General features: G+C 37.3%; 2 pseudogenes; one reads left to right on the forward strand and one right to left on the reverse strand.

Annotated features, from left to right (window-relative positions):
• Positions 1-5,818: 5,818 nt before the first annotated feature.
• On the reverse strand, positions 5,819-8,976 carry LOC120615155 (uncharacterized; annotated as a pseudogene).
• A 3,283-nt stretch (positions 8,977-12,259) lies between these two features.
• Positions 12,260-18,627, forward strand: LOC120615156 (40S ribosomal protein SA-like; annotated as a pseudogene).
• Positions 18,628-20,508: the final 1,881 nt, after the last annotated feature.

Genomic DNA, 20,508 nt, shown 5'->3' on the forward strand with positions numbered 1-20,508 from the left:
CTATATGATCATTAACTTTAAATTTGGGGGTCTAGATAATGTTTCTGAAGGAGACAATAATTAAAAAGTAATAGAGATTTTTAATTTAGTGATAAGCCTCAATGGAAAAATTATTCGGAGGACAAAGATTCGAAACTAAACCAATTGTAAAGTATCCTATGTAGTGATTCAAAAACCCTCTAATTATCATGAATACCTCTTAGATTACAATAAAAAAATCAAGAGAATTCATTAATATTGAGAAATCGGAAATATGTTTACATAGGTAGGCCTTGTGTTTCAGAGAAAACAGTTACTGTCCCATAAATAGTTGTCTTCCTCTAATTCTTGGGGAAAAGTATGATTCTGTCCAAGGAAACAATACATATTATACTTACTTTGATATCATGAGTAAGTAAGTAGAGAAATATTGCAAAGATTAGTCATGAACACACTGAAATAAACAAATATGACACTCACTAAATAATCTTTGAGAAACTGTTCCCCCCACCCTGTGGTTTTAAATAAAAGCAAAATTTCCATGAAAAAAATATATAAAAAGTAGTTACATTCTAATTTCCTATCTAACCTCAGCTGTCAAAGAATAAATATATTAATTTCTAATTAATGTATAAATTAGCCACTAAGGAATTTAAGAAATTATTATGCTCATCAATAAAATAAAGTGTTAGTTTACTATTACAACTACAGATACTTGTGCAAAAAACATAATAAAATCTCTTTAAAATGTATTAACATTGTTTATTATTTTATCAGGAAATGTCATCACATTGTGTCGCAGTTGTAGAATTAGAAAATCAACACTACTGGGAATTTAGTGCAGAATGTTACCTAATATTTATAATATGGTAAAACTCTCGGATTATTACTGATGATCATTCACATTTCACTTGAGAAAACTATGGCCCACAAAAAATTAAATTACTTGCCACCTGAACACAAAAATTGTGGTCGATTAAAGCCATGTGTGCCAGATTCTCAGGCTCTTTTCCTTTTTCTGAGAAAGATTCCCCTTGGTCAATATATCTGACTCTCCCTGATAGAGTATAAACTTTTGCGGATTTTCTTCAAGTGATTTGATTATATTCCAACAATATATTGCCAGTGTTGAATTTAGGAGGAATTACTATAAATATCATATAAACTATGCTAACATTTCTTTTATTCTTATATAAAGTAAGAAATGTGTGAAAGAATGAAGAGTGATAAGGTAACATATAAATATCAGAAGTAAGTTACTTCACAGTTCTCAAGAGTTGATTGCAACACCATAAATCTAGCAAAAGTTAAATCTTGGTATTCTCTTAAGAATGACAATAATAATGGCGTGACTTGGATCTTAGGTTCAGATAGAGTCTCAGTCTGTTCGAATAGTTCATTGATATGCCAAGTAAATTTAGATATCTTCAAGCAAGGAAAATATTTTTCTTTCTATTTTCTTTCTATTTCAAATACCAGAATAGACACACACATGCACACATGCGCATGTGTACACATACACACACACACACACACACACACAGAGCAAATATTGGTAAAACATATATCATATTTTCCTAACTTATGAGTAAAATTGATTGGAACTAAATCATACTTAAAGAATTGGAAGATCTCCAAAATAAAAACATTTATAAAATACAGAATGACAAAGACAGGCATGTTATTAAAGGCAGTCAGTAATTAGTTAATTTTCAGCTAGATTAATTTTTATCAGTGTCATTTTTTACTCATTAAATAAATTTTTTTCCATATTATTTACTTAAGTTTGAAAAAAAAAATAATTTCTAGGGATAATCAGATAAGAACTTTGAAATATATTACAACCCTTAGTAATAAAAATGTGTTTGTTTTCATGTTATATTTTCTGCAAAATAGGATTCCCCCCAAAATAATTTGTGTCAATAATTTTAATCAAGGTTATCGCAATTAAAGTATTACAGTGTATGGATTTGTGAAATTATTAGAAATTATTTTTTCTAATTTTTCAAATAGCAAACATATTTAAATTCATCTTACACAACATTCAAATTCTATCGGTCCTCCTAGGCATAACTATAATGCAATTCGTAAAAACAGACATAAACAAGCAATTAGAAGAACAAGGTCAGCTATCAGTAGTTTTGATTTTGTTTATGCAATGGCATAAAGTTCGTACTTAAAGAGATTCTTAAATATGTACATTTTGGTGAAGAATTAAAAACAAGCATTTCTTTCTTTCTGGGTTGCTATCAGAACATATTTCCTTGTTTCCTCCATGTGTTGGGGACAAGTTAGATTTTTCTTCTTTTCAGTGTAATGAGATAAACTAACCTCAGCATTGTCTGGGAATGAGAGCATTTTGTAGCAATCAAGGATGCTTGGTCGACAAGTAGAGAGCACAATATTTAAATGAAAATGCTTTTCTTTTATTTCTGTATATTTTAAGTTATTTTATACCACCTGCCTAATCAGGCATAGAGTGACAACATTTAAAGAGTTTGTTAAAAATAGTTATAATTCAACAATTGGAAAAACAACCAAATGAGAGAATTTAAATTGAATAAGGCATAATTTGGAGTTTATTAACTCAATTATTATAAAACCAGATACAAATATGAGCCAGATTTTAATAAGAAGATGATAAAATGTCCACATCCTGGCACCCCTTGATCCCTATCTGGATCCAAATAAATCATATTTGGTTTAAGATTATAAATAACAATACCTATCTGCCTGCATCACTGCTTTGGGAAACTAAAAACCATGAGCTTCCCTTTGAAATTTTTGTAAGTTTGTAGTTTTTAGTAAAGTTTTGGAAATTCTAATTCTAGTGACCCTCTCTAATGCTTGTGCTTTGTCGATATGCTGTAAAACACATTCTGCAATTACCCTAAAGACCAAAAAGTCCACCATGTAAATTTTATGAGTTATTTTTTTTTACCTAAAAACTTTTATACATATTTCCTGTATTTCATCAGGGCAGTTTGCTTGTTTGTTTTGTTATTTTTTTCCTTTTATTGTGTTTATTTTCATCTCATCACATCTTATTGAAGGATCTGAATCATCCTTCAATGTATTACTGGGTTATTCTATCTCTGTTGTTTTACCTCCCCAAAAAGCTTTGAGCTCAGGTCTTGCAGACAGATATAATATCTTCTTGCAAGCCTTCATTTAAAGATTAGAGTAAATCTCGCTTGTGGCATTTTGTCTCCTCTAGCTTTTATCATTCCCCACCCCGACCCCCATGTCCCTGCCAAACACACATTATCATCACCTTTCTCTACTTTTTTAAAAATTTATTTTGTTTTGTTTGCCCACTAACTTTTAATCTCCATTTCTATTCTATACCCTCCAGCCTGCTGACTATCTCAATATACTTTATTTCCCTGATGTCTATTCCTCTATAAATTGAGAGTGGTGCAGTATGACTTTGAAACCTGGCAGCACAAGTGATTTGAGGTTAACATGCCAAAGTAAGATATTCCAGATATGACAACTAAATTTTAGTATTTACAAATAGTAAACAATTATTTCCTTCTATAACTAAGTATAAATATATAAACAGAAAATACATATAAACAGAAGACATACATAAATTCACAATTGATATATATGCACACATATACATATATATTTATATACACCTTTTACACCCACACATACACAGTTGTAAATGGAAGTAAAGGTTTTCATAAAGGTTTGACCCAAGTAGCAGACATAGTCTAAAGAACACTATGACAGTCTAAGAGTTGCTATAAAAAAGTAATTTATTTTCCTACAGTAGTTTCAATATTGACATAGAAATTGCTTCTAAATTATCTTAGATAATAGTATACAGTAACTGAGGAAAGCTATTCATAATGCTGGATATAGTAAACATCGAGTTACTATTTGCACTCTTACAATTGCTCAATTTTGGCTTTGAATCAAAATTAAAATGAATTCTAATGACACGAAGATAAAATTAATTAGAGATAAAAACATAGAGTGTTTATAGATATTTGTTGAATTAAATTTAATCATTTAGTTTAACTGAGTTAAATAAAAAATATTTAGTACAAAGCAGTTTTGTTTATATTTAGTAAATACACAAATCATTTTAATTGTTTATTATCTACTATTATTTCATATTAAAATATTGTGTTCTGACAAAGCCATATGTTTTTGACTAGCAATCTCTGATTTTAGAATGTAAACTTATAAAATCATAATACTTTTTATATCTGGCAATGAGCAAACAAAAACACTAGCTCACATTACTAGAGACATTTGTGGAATTCCATTAAATTTTTTGAAATCTCAAATTTTTATAAAAGCATAACATACTTTCAAAAATTACTTGTACAACTTTTACATAAAATATAATCCAAACATAATTATTTAAGTGTTCAGTAAGATATTTGTGAGTCAACTAACGAACCAAGCAACAGAAAGTAAGGGTTAGAAGTCTTATCAATCTACTCAAATTAATATGAATATATAAATGTCTAATCATGGTGTTGTGTACCTGAAACTAATATAATATTCTATAATATTCTATGTTAATTGAAAAATAAAATTGAAATGTGAAGCTATTCATTTGGTTATATGAACACATTTCTGAGAGTGAATTGCTGTTCAAGATTGAGATAATACTGATTTCTTTAGAAATGTAATGTTTTTAGTTTTTATATATTCCAATCTTAGCTGTTTGCCTATATCGCAATAAAAAATTAACTTAATATATTTATATTTAAACTGCTGAAATTAGACTCATCTGAAATATGAAAGAATTTAAATAGGTAAAGTGTGGTTGCTTTCAATTCTGTCAAAATAGATGACTATCTGAAAAGTATTATGTGTATATACGTATGTGTGTGTATACATACATATAAAAATATATATCCTAGCTTTCTAAAATTCACTAAAATGTAATATTTTTAAAAACTCATACTATTATATTGAAGAGTTTAATACCTCTACCTGAATAACTGTTATAACAAGTAGAGAAATAAAATCACTGAGGATATAAAACACCTGAACAATTTAGTCATCCCATCTACCTTAACTGATATTAACAGAATACTGTACCCCAACAATTAGAACATTAATCAATATAGAAAATATAGACTATGTGATATGTCTAATACATTTCATAAAATTAAAACATAATATAGAATAAATTATAGAATAAGAACTATTGTTGTGGCGCAATCAATTCTAAGACACACGGAGCCAATTGAGATGAATTATGAGCCTTTATTAGCCAGCCTGCGACTAACTCTCTACCAAGCAGGGTTGAAGGAGATCAGCCTCGAGCTCCCAAGAGGCAGTTTATAAAGCCTAGCCACACCCTAGTTAACAACAAACAAGTAAACAGATTAACCACACCCTAGTTAATCATCAGACAAGAAAGCAGATTACAGAAGCAGAAATTTCCATTAGCAGATTTTTGCCCACAACCACACCCTTAACATTTCCCACTGGTTTTTCTGGGGGAATTCAAATCATTGATTCCTGCCTGCACCCTTTTTGACATACGTAGTTAACAGTAGGTCTAATCCTCTCCTATTCTGTCAGGTTTCACCTAAAAGCCATACAAAGACCCCCTTACTTTAGGACAAGAGGATTAAGATGGTCCAGACTGGACCCTTGATAGTCTTATCTTTAGTGGGTCCTCTGTCCAACGCAGGGTACATTGTTCTGATGTCTGTGGTGGATGCGCAACCTTGATCCTGGTATGGTGAATCCAATGACGGCGTCCAGCTACCTTGACCACGATGGGTGTTGTGAGGATGAAAAAGAAAGGTCCGTCCCAGCCGTGCTCAAGAGAAGCAGGCTGTACCTTTTTAACCCAGATCTAATCACCTGGAGTGTGGTTGTGTGGCTGAGCAGTTGTTCTGGTGGCGGAAACCAGTTGGTGGGTCTCTTGCCGTGCGAGATAGAGGGCTTGCAAGGAGTTAAGCAGTGAAAAATTATGAACTTCTGTTAGCTTTTCTTCTCCTAACTTGGGGAAGAAAGATGGGGGTCTTCCAAACATTATTTCATAAGGTGCGATGCCCTCACAATAGGGTGTGCACCGAGCCCTTAACAGGGCAAAGGGGAGGAGACTCACCCAGTTTTCGCCAGTTTCCAGCTTGAACTTAGGGTTTCTTTCAAGGTTCTATTCATTCTTTCTATTTGCCCTGAACTCTGAGGACTATAAATGCAATGCAATGCATTTTCCAACTGATCCCTAAAACCTTTGCTAGAGATTGGCTGGTCTGGGCAATGAACGCCGGGCTGTTGTCAGACCCCAGTGTTATGGGTAGGCCAAATCTAGGCACTATTTCTGAGACTAATTTCTTTGCTACTACCTGAGCAGTCTCCTGCTTAGTGGGGAAGGCTTCAGTCCATCCTGAGAAAGTGTCAATGAACACAAGCAAGTACTTGAATCCGAAAGTTCCCGGGCTGACCTCAGTGAAATCCAACTCCCAATGTTCCCCCGGTGCCTGACCACAAAGTCTCGTCCCTTGTATTTCCTTGGAGGGCCCTTGATTCACTTGTGCACAGATGTGGCACCGGGCTGATACCTGCTTGGCCATTCGTTGCAGCCCCAGGATGTAATAGTCTCTTTTCAATAGTTCAATCAACTTGGTTCCTCCCAAGTGAGTGCTCTGGTGAACCTGGGTTATAAGGTCTTGGCTCAAGGCCTCAGGTACTACGATGTGGCTGTCCGGGAGCCTAACCCACCCAGTAGATTCCTCTTTGCCTTCCAGCTTGTTGCATAGTTCAACTTCCCCTGAAGTGTAGGTAGGGGTGTCCGTTAGCACCCTGGGTGGTAGGGCCAGCAGAATGTCAATTGGCCCCACTGGTTTTCGGGCAGCCTCCTTTGCTGTTTGATCAGCAAAGGAGTTGCCTTGTGCTACCTATGAGCTCGAGTTCTGGTGCCCTGGGCAATGGATGATTGCCACTTTCTTTGGCAGCCAAATTGCCTCTAGAAGGGCTAGTATTTCTTCCTTATTCTTAATTTTTTCCTCCTAAGGTCAGTAGCCCCCTTTCCTTATATAACGCCCCATGTACATGTGCCATGGCAAAGGCATACCTGCTGTCCGTGTAGATGTTAACAGTCTTGTTTTCACCCCACAGCAGAGCTTGAGTTAATGCTACTAGTTCAGCCTGCTGAGATGAAGTTCTATGGCTTAGGGCTTGTGCCCAGATGACAGTTTCAGTGGTAATCACTGCAGCCCCAGCATACCTGACTCCTTCTGAGATGAAGCTACTTCTATCTGTAAATAGAGTAGCGTCCGGATTCAGCCAAGGGCTGTCTGTCAGGTCCAGTCTGGTGCAGGTGACGTTCTATAGGACCTCAAGGCAGTCATGCAGGGGTTGGCGAGGGTCATTGTCAGGCAGTAGGCTAGCTGGGTTGAGTTTGGCAGTTTTCAGGAATTATATGTGAGGTGGATTGAGAAGCAGGACCTGATACTCGGTGATTTGAGCATTGGAAATCCACTGGTCCAGTGGTCTGCGAAGCACTGTCTCCACTGTGTGTGGGGCGATGATCTGGAGGGTCTGCCCTAGTGTCAATTTTAGGGCTTCCTTAGTGAGGATTGCAGTGGCAGCGATTGCCCTCAAACATTTGGGCCATCCTGCTGTCATGTAGTCCAATCTTTTGGAGAGGTATGCAACTGATCGCTTCTAAGGTCCTAGGGTCTGTGTTAGGACCCCTTTCACAATTCCCTGCACCTCGGTAACGAAGAGCTGAAATGGCTTTTCCAGGTTGGGCAGAGCTAATGCAGGGGCTGTTGTTAGGGCTGCCTTCAGGGATTCAAATGCCTTCCTTTCTTCTTTTCCCCAGGCTAGGTCCTCTCCTTTCCCTCCGGTACTAGTGTACAGGGGCTTAGTTATTTCTGTGAACCCCGGAATCCAAAGCCTGCAGTAACCTACTGCTCCCAGAAACTCTCAGACCTGTCGCTTGGTACGCGGCTGAGGTATCCTCAGAATAGCCTTGATCCAATTAGAAGACAGGGTCCTTTTTCCTTTCTGTAGATTGTACCCTAGGTACATCACTCGGGGAGTGCAAAGTTGAGCCTTCTTAGCAGATACCCGATACTCATTCTTGTCTAACTCCTGGAGTAGGTCCTCAGTAGCCTGTTTACACTCTAATTCTGTTTCAGTCGCTAGCAAAAGATCAACATATTGTAGAAGTGCTACCTCAGGGTGCCTCTGGCAGAATTCGACTAAGTCCTAACTTAGGGCTTCATTGAACAGGGTTGGGGAGTTCTTGAAGCCCTGAGGCAGTTGAGTCCAAGTCAACTGTCCTGAGTAAAGTCTGTCTGGGTCTTCCCATTCAAAAGCAAAGATAGGCTGGCTAGCTTTGGCCAGCAGCAGAGTAAAGAAGGCATCTTTCAGATCTAGGACAGTATATACTTGATGACTTGGGGGTAGTTGGCTGAGAAGAGTGTAAGGGTTGGGGATCGTAGGGTGGATGGTCTCAACTTGCTTATTAACCTCCCTGAGATCCTGGACAGGTCGGTAGTCATTGGTGCCAGGCTTCTGTACTGGGAGGAAAGGGATATTCCAGGGGGAGTGGCAGGGAACTAAGATTCCTGCCTTTCTCAACCTTTGAATATGAACAGCAATACCCATTTGGGCCTTCTGACTGATAGGATATTGACGTATCCGGGCTGGAGTAGCCGAGCTGGACAGAGTCACTATAATAGGAGGATGATGTGCTGTCAGACTGGGGGGATTTGCCTCTGCCCAGACACCAGGAATCCTTTGTTGGAATTCAGTTAACAGGGGGTTTTTAGGCAAGACCCCCGGCGAGTTTGCTAGGGGCTCCTCTGGCAAAAGGTATTCCTCAGACAATGGGCAGGTGAGTAGACTGGCCAGTGGGCCTGACCAGACAGTCAGTTCAGTATGCCCTTCCTTGAAGGAGATTGTGGTCTGTAACTTCTGTAGCAAGTCTCTACCCAGCAGCAGGTACAGGCATTCTGGCATAACTAGAAATGAATGGGTAATCGTTCCTTTTCCCATATCTGTTATCCTGGCTTGGGTCCAAGGGTAAGATTTCCCTTGTCCAATGGCCCCTTGTATAAGTCTTTTCCTTTGAGAGTGGGCCCTGGGCACTCTGTAGTACAGAGTAAGTAGCTCCTGTGTTCACCAAGAAGTTCACAGGCTTGCCCCTGACTTATAAAGTTACCCTGGGCTCCCAGGGGCTCATAATGTAGGAGCCCTGACCTCCTCATTCTGTGACCTCAAAGAGGATGAGGGGGGCCTTCTTTTTGGGGGGCTTGTCCTTTTTCAGGGCACTCATTCTTCCAATGTCCCTTTTTCTTGCACATTGGTCCTTGTCTAACCCGACTCTCCTGGGTCAATTATTCGCCCTGGATGCCTGTTCTCAGCCTCTGCCTTTTCCTGGCGGTCCCTTTGGCTGGGCTCCTTGCATGGTTGCAAGCAGGACCTTGGTCATCTTCTTAGTCTGTGCTATATCTACCTCATCTCTATTGTTGAATACTCTATTGTTGGGCTATCTCGACCAGCTCAGACAAGTTCTTTCCTTCAAACCCTTCCATCCTCTGCAGTTTCTTTCTAATATCTGGGGCCAACTGACTGACAAAGGCTAAATTCACAGCCCTCCTATTATTAGGGTCCTCCGGATCAATAGGGATATACAACCTGTACGACTCTAAGAGTCGTTCCAGGAATGCCGCCGGTGATTCGTCCTTAGTTTGGATGACCTCACTTACCTTAGATAAGTTAGTGGGTCATTGGGCGGCAGACCAGAGGCCCTGGAGCAGATGCTGTCGATACCGTTGAAGAGCCTACTTACCTTGGTCGGTGTTGGGGTCCCAAGGCGAACAGGTGTTCGGAAGAACATGTTGGACGCAGGTCGGATCGGTGGAAGGCTGCCCGTTGGGCTCTAATACCATCCTTGCAGCCTCCCTCAGGATCTGCTCCCGCTCCTCTGAGGTAAACAGGACTTGGAGGAGTTGCTGACAATTGTCCCAGGTCGGCTGGTGAGTAAAGAAAATAGTCTCTAGGAGAGAGGTTAATCCCTGGGGTTTCTCTGAGAACGAGGGGTTCTGGTGTTTCCAATTGTACAGATCACTGGTGGAGAAAGGGACATAGACCATGAATGGCCTCTCGGTTTCTCCCCCAATCAGGGGAGCCAATTGCTGGCGTGGAGCCAGGACTGCTGCCTGGTTCGATGAGTCAGGGATAAGATCAGGGTCTTGTGGGTGTGGGGAGGACTCTGAAGGGCTTCTGCCTCCCTGTTAGATGGAGACAGGAATGAGTTACGAGGGGAGTAAGAGGGAGGATTAGTGATCTCAGGGTCCTCAGGGGATGCCTGTAAGGCAGGGTAAAGAGAGTTAGGTGTCTGTCTGGACGGTTTTTCTTTTGGCCCCTTTGGTGTGGAGAGAAGGACAGATTTGGGAGTCGCCTTTGACTCTTGGCCGCAGCGGCAGTCCTTCAAGTACTTGGGGACATCAGAAACAATATCGATCCACACATCGATATATGGAGCCTGATCAGGGTGGCCAGGATTTCCATGGATAATACCCCACATCTGAAAGGATGTTTGCAGGTTGAGTGACCCTTCTGATGGCCACCCTGTTCCAAATGTGGGCCAATCTAACAGGCAGAACCACTGAAGGTCAAAGGGAGTGACACTAGCTCCGAAGGCTTGGGCTTGTCTCCTGAAATCCTTAAAATGATTAAGGAGGCACTGAAGTGGGGTAGGATGATTTGACGAAGAAGCCTGACCCATGTTAGTAAAAACAGGCAAGATCCAAATAAGCCAAATAAGCCAGGGCTAGGATCAGCCCCTGACCTAGTGTCCAGTCAGACAGGGCCACAGAAGCCAGACCTAAGGAAAAAATTAAAATACCATATGGAGTAAACTTATGAAGATCAAGGCAATAGGAGGGTAACAGTACATTCGACCAGTCCGGACAGATAGGCACAATACAGAGAGACAAGACAAGACAAACTACAGGTAGTACAAAATGCTAACATACCCAAAAACCTGAATACCTGAATCAGAAACCTGAATACCTGAAGTCAAGTCTGACGTCTCAGACCTTGACCGAACTAGGGAAGTATTGCTGCGTCCAACCTTCCACTAGTTTTCTTTAGGGCCCACTGACAGACAGATCCAAGTGCAGTCTGACTCACCAGTGAAGCTGCTCCAATTGCTACAGAATTGAACCTTTTGTCCACCTGCCCTCTTGGGTGAGTCCGCTTGGCGTCCGGGGCTGAGGAACATCTGTCAGCGGTCGTCCTCTGGACGGGGCAGGTCCTTGCCCAAGGTGGCCAGGGTCGCAGGTCTTAGGAGATCTCTCCCTCTGGAGAGATCTCTCTGGGGCCTCCAAATGTTGTGGCGCGATCAATTCTAAGACCCACGGAGCCAATTGAGATGAATTATGAGCCTTTATTAGCCGGCCTACAACTGACTCTACTATGCAGTGTTCGAAGAGATCAGCCTCAAGCTCCCAAAAGAGGCAGCTTATAAAGCCTAGCCACATCCTAGTTAACATCAAACAAGCGAGCAGATTAACCACACCCTAGTTAATCGTCAAACAAGAAAGCAGATTACAGAAGTTGGCCATTAGCATATCTTTGCCCAGAACAACACCCTTAACACTATTACACATCTTTTTCAAATTTTTACCATATATTCTTATAGATTGATCATTTTTTGCAGCTGCAAGTATAACGTGGAGTGGGAAATTTAAGCCATAAATAAAAATTATAAAATAATTATTAAAATATTGAACTATCCAAATTATTTTTGTGAACAAGTGATTTTTTTGTCTAGGTAACTTTTCCTTTTATTTAGTTTATAGAAACCTAGCAATATTAAAAAGTTTTGAAAAACAATAAATAAGCATTTAAGTCATTTTAATCTTGTGTAATTAAATATTTTTAAATACAGAGATATATAATTTTATTAAATTTAACACTAAGAGAGTTCCAGTCTAGATGATGGAGTTGGTAAATGCTGTGCTTGCCTCCTCTTACTGCCACACTAAAATTAGAGCTAAACTACTAACTAATCATCATTGCAAATCTCCTGAAGTCTAGCTGAACAGTCCTACAACAATGGACATACAGAGGAAGCCACATCTAGACTGGTAGAAGGGGTGAAGAGTGGAATGGGCTAGTCTCACCCTCATGTGTGGCAGTTAAAAATCTGGAGGGATAGCTCATCTGCAGATGTCCCCCCTGAGGAGCGAGGGGTCCCAGCTCAGGGCTCCAGTGCCATGAAAAGTCCCCATAACCTCTGGCTCTGAAAACCATCAGGGATTGCGGCTAAATGAGAATGAGGGCTGTGGGAGTCTCAGGCATTCCTCTCAATGGGTTTGAGCAGGAACTTACTCGCAAGTGGACTCAGTCACTCTAAGCTCCTGCTCTGGGACAGCAGCACAAAAGGTGCCAGGGACATGTAGTGAGAAACTTTCTGGCTCCTCACAGGGTGAGGGCTGGAGGGGCAGCTTTCTCCCAAATAGAAGTACTAGCAGAACCCACTGTTCCATTGTTGAGCTCTCCCCCAAACCTGCATAAAGATTCAGGCAGCCATCATATCTGAGTCAATCTGCCTAACATCGTTTGTTCTGTCCCCATGATTCTCTGAGACCCCGCCCCACCCACTTGTGGACCCACCCAAAATGCTTCCAGTGGCTTTTCTATACAAACAGCCAGTCTTGGCTCATGTTGAGGACTTTCCTAAAATCTCTCAAAGATTCAACCCCAAACAAGCAGCAGCTGGCCTCAGTATGCCCTATACGTCTTAGTTAACAGCCTCAAGACCACACTAGCTGCAGCCAGCCTCGATTCCAAGTTCAGGAAAATCCAAACCCAGCATGAGAAGCAACCATCTGTAGATCACTTTGTAGCTCCTACCAAGTGGCTCTGGGTAGTACACAAGCAGTAGCTGAACCTCACCTGCAACAGAGTCCCTCCCAAGAGGCCCCAGAACCAGCGTACCCAATGGCCAGCTTCAGACCACACAAGAGCACCACCAACCACCTCTACAAAAAGACACACACAAAGAGAAGACTGGGCAGGCACTAGAGCTCTGCTAACTTGAATATTGCTTCATAGGGTTATCCCCTGCACAACAGCTCCTCCACTATAATTACAGTCAGTCTAACAGCCAATCGTTCTGAAGGTTAATCCCCGCCATTGATGTGCAAACAGCAACTAAGGCTTAAGGACAACAGGGGTTTATACACAACTTGCATGAGACACGCCTCTGGCACCTGGCTTAGTTGACCAGGGAGACTGTGTGACTGAGCCCCCCAGGACACCTACTACATAAGGACTCTCTAATAAAACCAGGAGACATAGCAACTCTACCTGATACACAGAAACAAAAACAAGAATGCAGCTAAAATGGGGGGTGGGGCGGTGGCAAGGAAAAAAGACACATCCTAGGTGAAATAACAAAACAAAGCTCCAGAAAAAGTACTAAACAAAATGGAAATAAGCAATCTATCAGAAGCAGAGTTCTAAACAATAATCTCAGTGAGAACTTAAAAAAAGAGATAGGAAACATAAAAATAGAGATAGAAACATAAAAAAAGAACCAGTCAGAAATAAAGAATACATTAGAGGGAATCAATAGTAGATTAGATGCAGCAGAAAATAGAATCAGTAATTTAGAAGATAAGATAGCAGCAAATACCTAATCAGAACAGCAAAAAAGGACAACATGAAGCATATTAACATTCACATCATAGAGTTACCAGAAAGAGAAGAGAGAGAGCAAGGCATTAAAAACCTATTTGAAGAAATAATGATGGAAAACTTCTCTAACCTGATGAAGGAAATAGACATACAAGCTCTTGCTGCTTTTAAGATTCTCTGTCTTCATCCTTTGGCATTTTAATTATGACTTGTCTCGGTGTGGGCTTCTTTAAACTTTAATCAAAGAAGCCCACACCGAGACAAGTCATAATTAAAATGCCAAAGGATGAAGACAGAGAATCTTAAAAGCAGCAAGAGAAAAGTAATTAGTTACCTACAAGGGAGCTCTCATAAACTTGTTAACTGATTTCTCAACAGAAACTTTGCAGGCCAAAAGGATTGGCATGAAATACTCAAAGTGATGAAAAGCAAGGCCCTGCAACCAAGAGTACTCTATCCAGCAAGGTATCATTTAGAATCGAAGGTCAGGTAGTTCCCCAAACAAGAAAAAGCTAAAAGAGTTCATCACTACCAAACCAGTTTTACAAGAAATTTTAAAGGAACTTCTTTAAAAAGAAGAAAAAACATATACATATATATGAATAATAAAATGGCAATAATTATCTATTAACAATTACTTTAAATGTAAATGAATCAAATTCTCCAATCAAATGACATAGGGTGGCTGAATGGATAAGAAAATAAGACCCTTTATTATGCTGCCTACAAGAGACTCACTTCAAATCAAAAGGCACACGGACTAAAAGTAAAGAAATAAAAGAGATATTTCACAAAAATGAAAAAGAACAAACAAACAAACAAAAATACTGGGATAGCAATACTTACACCAGATCAAATAAATTTTAAATTAAAAGCTATAACAAGAGACAAAGAGAAACCCAGCAAGTCTACTTCTAGGTATTTATCTGAAGAAATCCAAGACACCATTTCAAAAGGACATGTGAATCCATATGTTTATTGAAACATCTTTTTCAATAGCCAAGATATGAAGACAACGTGGGTATCCATCGATCAATGGATAAAGAAGTGGTGGTACATATATACAATAGAATATTACTCAGCCATAAAAAAAGAATGAAACAAAATAGATACTTTCTTTTTCCACTGGAGAATTTTTCAAAATTATATCATTTTCATTACATTAAATTATTTTCTCTGCCTTTAATAATTACCTGGAAAAGTAATGTTATCTAAATTTCTGATGAAGATACACAATTAAATAACAATTAAATTGATTGTTTAATTATTTTTGTATCTTTATTGTGCCATTCTGCTTTTTATACACTAAAACTCAACTGTGATATAAATGTATGTTTGCTGAGGACATATTAATAACTTTATGTGTTTCTGTTGTTCCCCTCTGCTGCACTCTTTATATTCCTCAGGAATTGATCAGGAAAAATCACATGGAACCTTACCAAGGTGAATGCAATGCTTCATTATTTCACTATATGAAGATCAGTTTCTTTTGAGAAAAGTTTGTCTGTTTTCACTTACATCGTGAGATTGTAACAGAAGTGATTTTTCGTCACATTGTTATGAAAGAAGAATGTGTGTGTGTGTGTGTGTGTGTGTGTGTGTGTTCCCATACAAATACAAATCCTTTTGTTTCAGAAGTTTTTAGGATTATTGTCTGGCAAGGGTAGTCTCTGATAGAGAAAATGTCCACCACTTAATCAAGTTTGAAAGAACACACAGAAAGTCAGATGGTAGTCTCAGATTTTAAATATGACTTGAGCAATGTCTTCAGTTTGAAACAATCCTGTGGCTCTTAAGGCATCTAATTTGAAGCAGATATTATTTACATTCATTTGCATATTGTGCTGAAAAAATAAAGCAAGAAAAAAGAAGCAAGTGATAGATTCTTAAAATTTTTGATTCAGATTTTAATTGAAATATGTAACTTCATATTTCAGTTAAGTGATTATTTAATATTCTATACATTAAAGTAATTAAAATTAATGTATGCACAACTTATAACCAAGAAGAATAAAGTATACTACCTAGAATATAAATGCAAAAGTTCAAGATATGTTTCTTTGCTAAACTTCACTATATAATAAACGTTTATATATTTGCATACGCTATTATATTTATGTTATATATTTACATATATATTTGAGTACTGTATAAATCACATAATATATTAGAGCCAAATTTAGAGAATATATGTTGCATTGATTATACAAGTATGGAGAAGGAGCTGACTAAATAAGATATTCTCTTTGGTAACAGAATATTTCTGCTTCATTTTCACAAAATAAGTAATAGTGCATACTAACCAATCCAAAATTATGTATCTTAGGCGAGGACACAAGATACTCTACTGCTTAAAAAAAAGTAGTGATTTTTTAAATAACTGTATTTTCTCCTCTCTAAGTTAATGTTGTAGAATGATAGTAGTACACCCTGTTATTTGCTCTAAACAGTCTGTCCTATCTTGATAGTTTTACACTAAAACGAATGGGTAGTACATAATTGTCTTTGGTTACTAAAATGGCTGAAACTGTGTTTGTATATCAGAAATGTATACATGAGTATAAATATTATTTAAGAAGAGTTAAAATCCTAAACGTGTGTTCAGATGGGATTACAAAATGATGAAAGAGATCAACTTATATTTCAGTTTATTCATGTTTACTCAGTCACATGACATTTTCTATGAGTCATCTTTGCTTCATTGTTGACTATATAAATTCCTGCTTAGTAGACAGATAATGAACACATTAATGCCTCTATTTTATCTACTTTTATATTTACAACGATCTTACTTTTAGATTCTTAATCGGTGCACAATTATTTGACTAAATCTTTTACATAGAAACACTCCAGGGAATAGCGAGCAATGTCATATTTACCTGGTTGCTACAGCAGATTTACAACTTTCTTCTGTGCATTTTTTTTAAAGAAGGAGAAAGGAAATAACCAATAAAGAAAGGACGCCTAAGAAATAAAGAATAGAATAAAAACACCCCAAGTATTTATCTCACATTTTATCCTGTCCTGAAGCACTTTTTTACAGTGGAGTTTATCAAATCCACTGTGTTTCATTAGCAAGTTGTAATTTAAGGGACCATGTTGCGGAAGATATTAGCAGAGTTAATTTACTTGCAGTTATTTATACAGATCACCAATATATAATGGGAAATAGTAGTAAAACTGAAACAGCATGCCAGGAACAAACATTGAAAAATTAAAATTCAAATCAAAAGTATGCATTGATGCAGTAAAGAATTGAGAAGTAACATTTTTAAACAAAATATTGGCCAGAATAGTGGATGCCAGCATGGCACAGGAAAAATAAAAATAAAAATAAAATTTAGCTGAGCCAAATAGATTAAAAGATGGTCTTGAATAAACTATTGCTTTAGTAATTCATGACCATTGATTTTAACTAATATGTTAATTTTTTTTTTTTAGTATTTCTTACAGTTGAATACTGAAGAAATGTCACCTTATCTTTGTCTTTTAATATCCCAGAGTCTTTACATACAGAAAATTTTACTCTTTAGTATATACTTCTATGAGGTGTGGTAAATGCATAAAATCATATAAATGCAAATACGTATAATGCACACACCATTTTTTAATAGAGGATATATTGACTTTCTACCAATTATGCCTTTTTTTACATTTTTTTCTGAGATTTACATGACTTAAAACAAATACAACTATGTAAAATAAACTTATATAAGATGGAAATTAAAGTATATAGAATTAGTCAAGTTGACTTATATATTATTCATTAAAAATTGTTAATTACATTTGAATACAGAGTTTTAGGGTCATCACCAAATAAAGGCTTATATTGCAATAAGCAGCACTCTTCAAATGATAAGCAGTATACTTATATCCAACAAGGATGATTTGTCTAAAATTGGTATTTGACTTATCTATATTTAACAAGTCACTTTTTAATTTTTATTCAAATAAAGCCATGTTTCAAAAAAATCTTTGGCAAGACTAAAAATGACAATGACAGATATGTATATTAGTGAATTACATGGCAAATTTGCTTTATTTTTCTGAGCTACCCAGAGAGGAGTCTATAAGGTATTGTCTTCAATTCTCAAGTAACTTGAAAAACTTTCACAGTGTCCAGAGCCCTTAACATCCTACAAATGAAGGAGAATGTCCTCCAATTTCTTGTATCAGAAACCAATTTAAGTGGCACCAACCTTTACTTCAAAATGGGACAGTACATCTATAAAAGGAAAAGTGATAGTATCTACATCATAAATCTGAAGGGAACTTGGAAGAAGCTTCTGCTGGCAGCTTGTGCCATTGTTGCTATTGAAAACCTGGCTGATGTCAATATCATGTCATCCAGGAATACTGGCCACCAAGCTATGCTGAAATTTGCTACTTCCACGGGAGCCACTCCTATTTCTAGCCACTTCATTCCTGAGAACTTCACTAACCTGATCCAGGCAGCCTTCCAAGAGCTGAGACTTCTGGTGTTACAGACCCCAGGACTGACCACCAGTCTTTCACAAAGGAATCTTATGTTAATCTGCCAATCATTGCTCTGTGTAACACAGACTCTGTGATATGTGGGCACAGCCATTTCTTGCAAAAACAAGGGTGCTTTCTCAGTGGGTCTGATGTGGTGAATGCTGGCCCAGGAACTTCTGTGCACACATGGCATGATCTCCTGTGAACATCCATAGGAGGTCATGCCTGATCTCTCCTTCTACAGAGATCTTGAAGAAATTGAAAAGGAAGAGCAGGCCACTGCTGAAAAGGCTGTGACTAAGAAGAAATTTCATGGTGAATGGATGGCTCCAGCTCCTGAGTTCACTGCTGCTCAACCCGAGGTTGGAGACTGGTCCGAAGGTGTTCACGTGTCTTCTGTGCCTATTCAGCAGTTCCCTACTGAAGACTGGGGTGCTCAGCTCATCACTGAAGACTGGTCTGCAGCTCTCACTGCTCAGGCCTGCTGAATGGGTAGGAACAACCACTGAGTGGTCTTAATCTGTTCTTCCATGAACTCTTAAACAAAATGAAAATAAGGTTGATGAAAATTAAATAGCTTTGAAAAAAAATTCACTTTCATGTTTGGAAATCTTATTTTAATATTAAGTAACATGTTAAGAAAATTGTAATAATGAAAATTATTGAAGGAAAATATGGTCACTTTAACATTAAACCAAGAATATAAAAACATTTTGTGTTACTTTCCAAATTCATGAACTAAAATTATTGATTTATTCATTTATTGAACAAACTATTATTATTCAGTATCAATTCTTTATAATTATATATATTACTGAATATATTATTATTCACTTTATAAGTGTAAATAAGACAAACCTTTTGTGATGAAATTATGGAAAATAATTATTATTGATAAGAATTATTATTTTTAATTATTTAAGGAATAACATCAATAAAGATAATAGGACATGTAGATTATCTCATTTTACAAAATCATATGATGATGCAATAGAATTAAGCTATATATATTTTTAATATACTGTAATGGTGTATTGTTCTTATATTTGCATCTCCGATATGTTCTCAACTTCTTTCATAAAAACATGGCCTTCTTTAGTTTGAAATCTTAGGAGCTTTTGTTCTTTCTTCTCTTCTGTCTAAAAAATATAAAATATAAACGAGTATAAATATTTATTAGGATAATCTAGCATCGTTGCAGCAATAGATAAATAAACAAATAGAACATAATGAAGAGTGCTAATATATGTTACATATGCTGAGACTTGGTATAAGACAGAAAGCACTGCTTGTCAGTGGATAAAATAAATATTTCTAAATAAATGGTGCTGAAAAAGACTGTGTCTAAATGGAAATTAATTAAATGAATTGTATTTATACCTCAAACTACATGAAAAAATTATTCCCAAGTATATTACATACCTTAATGTAAAATGCAAAGTTATAATATTTTATGAAGTTATATAATCCTAGTATAGGATATATTTTTCAGCAGAAAAAGAAAATGCACTAACTATGAAAGAAAATAATTAATTATATTTAAAAAATTAGAACTTCTGTTTATTAAAAGACTCTGAAAAAATGAAAACAGGCAAATCACAATGCAATAGAAGTGACTTAGAATTCTTTATAACCAGCTGAGGACTCATATATTGTATAAGGTAGAAAAACACAATAATAAATAAGACCAACAACTCAATAGAAAAAAAAGAGAGAAGAATTTTTGATTATGCAGTTCTCAATAGAAGAAATCCAAATAGCCAATCCACATATGAAAGGATTCTCAGTCTTATTAGTATTCAGAGAACTGCAAATTAAGTCATACTGAGAGTGAAGCATTTCCAAAATGGCAAAGTAAAGTGTTCCCTGAAAACTCACTTTTCCTGCAAAAAAATAAAAAAAGAAAGGAAAGAAAGAAAAAAAAAAAAAGGAAAAGAAACAATAGCAAATTTTTTTGTCAGCTTTATCAGAACTCTCAAAATTAACTACAATCTTATAATAATCCGACGCGTGTTTATTCATCTTGGTAAAACCAGTAGGCTTTGTGGAATTTTGTGGTATGTTCCCTAAAACCCACTTCTCTTCCTTGCCTCAAAAATTGTCAATCTGGCAACAACGATGACTGTGAAAACCAGCAACCTAGCAGCTTCTGGAGTGAACAGAACAGGTTTAGAAGGCCCTCCTAAGACCCACCCTCAGAACATTGTACTTGCTGGGGAAAGCATGATTCACAAAACTTGTCCCTAAAGACCTGACTTAGAGCTTGCTCAAAGCAGAACATCTCTTTTGCCAGGGCATTTTTCAAAATAAAAATCAGCACCATTTATTTAACATTACAGTTTCCCGAGGTTGCAAAACTATTTGGAGCAAACAAGAAACTGACCAAAGGAACTCAATAGG

This window comes from Pteropus medius, unplaced genomic scaffold, assembly GCF_902729225.1.
Source record: "Pteropus medius unplaced genomic scaffold, Ma_sr-lr_union100, whole genome shotgun sequence".
Lineage (NCBI taxonomy): Eukaryota > Metazoa > Chordata > Mammalia > Chiroptera > Pteropodidae > Pteropus > Pteropus medius.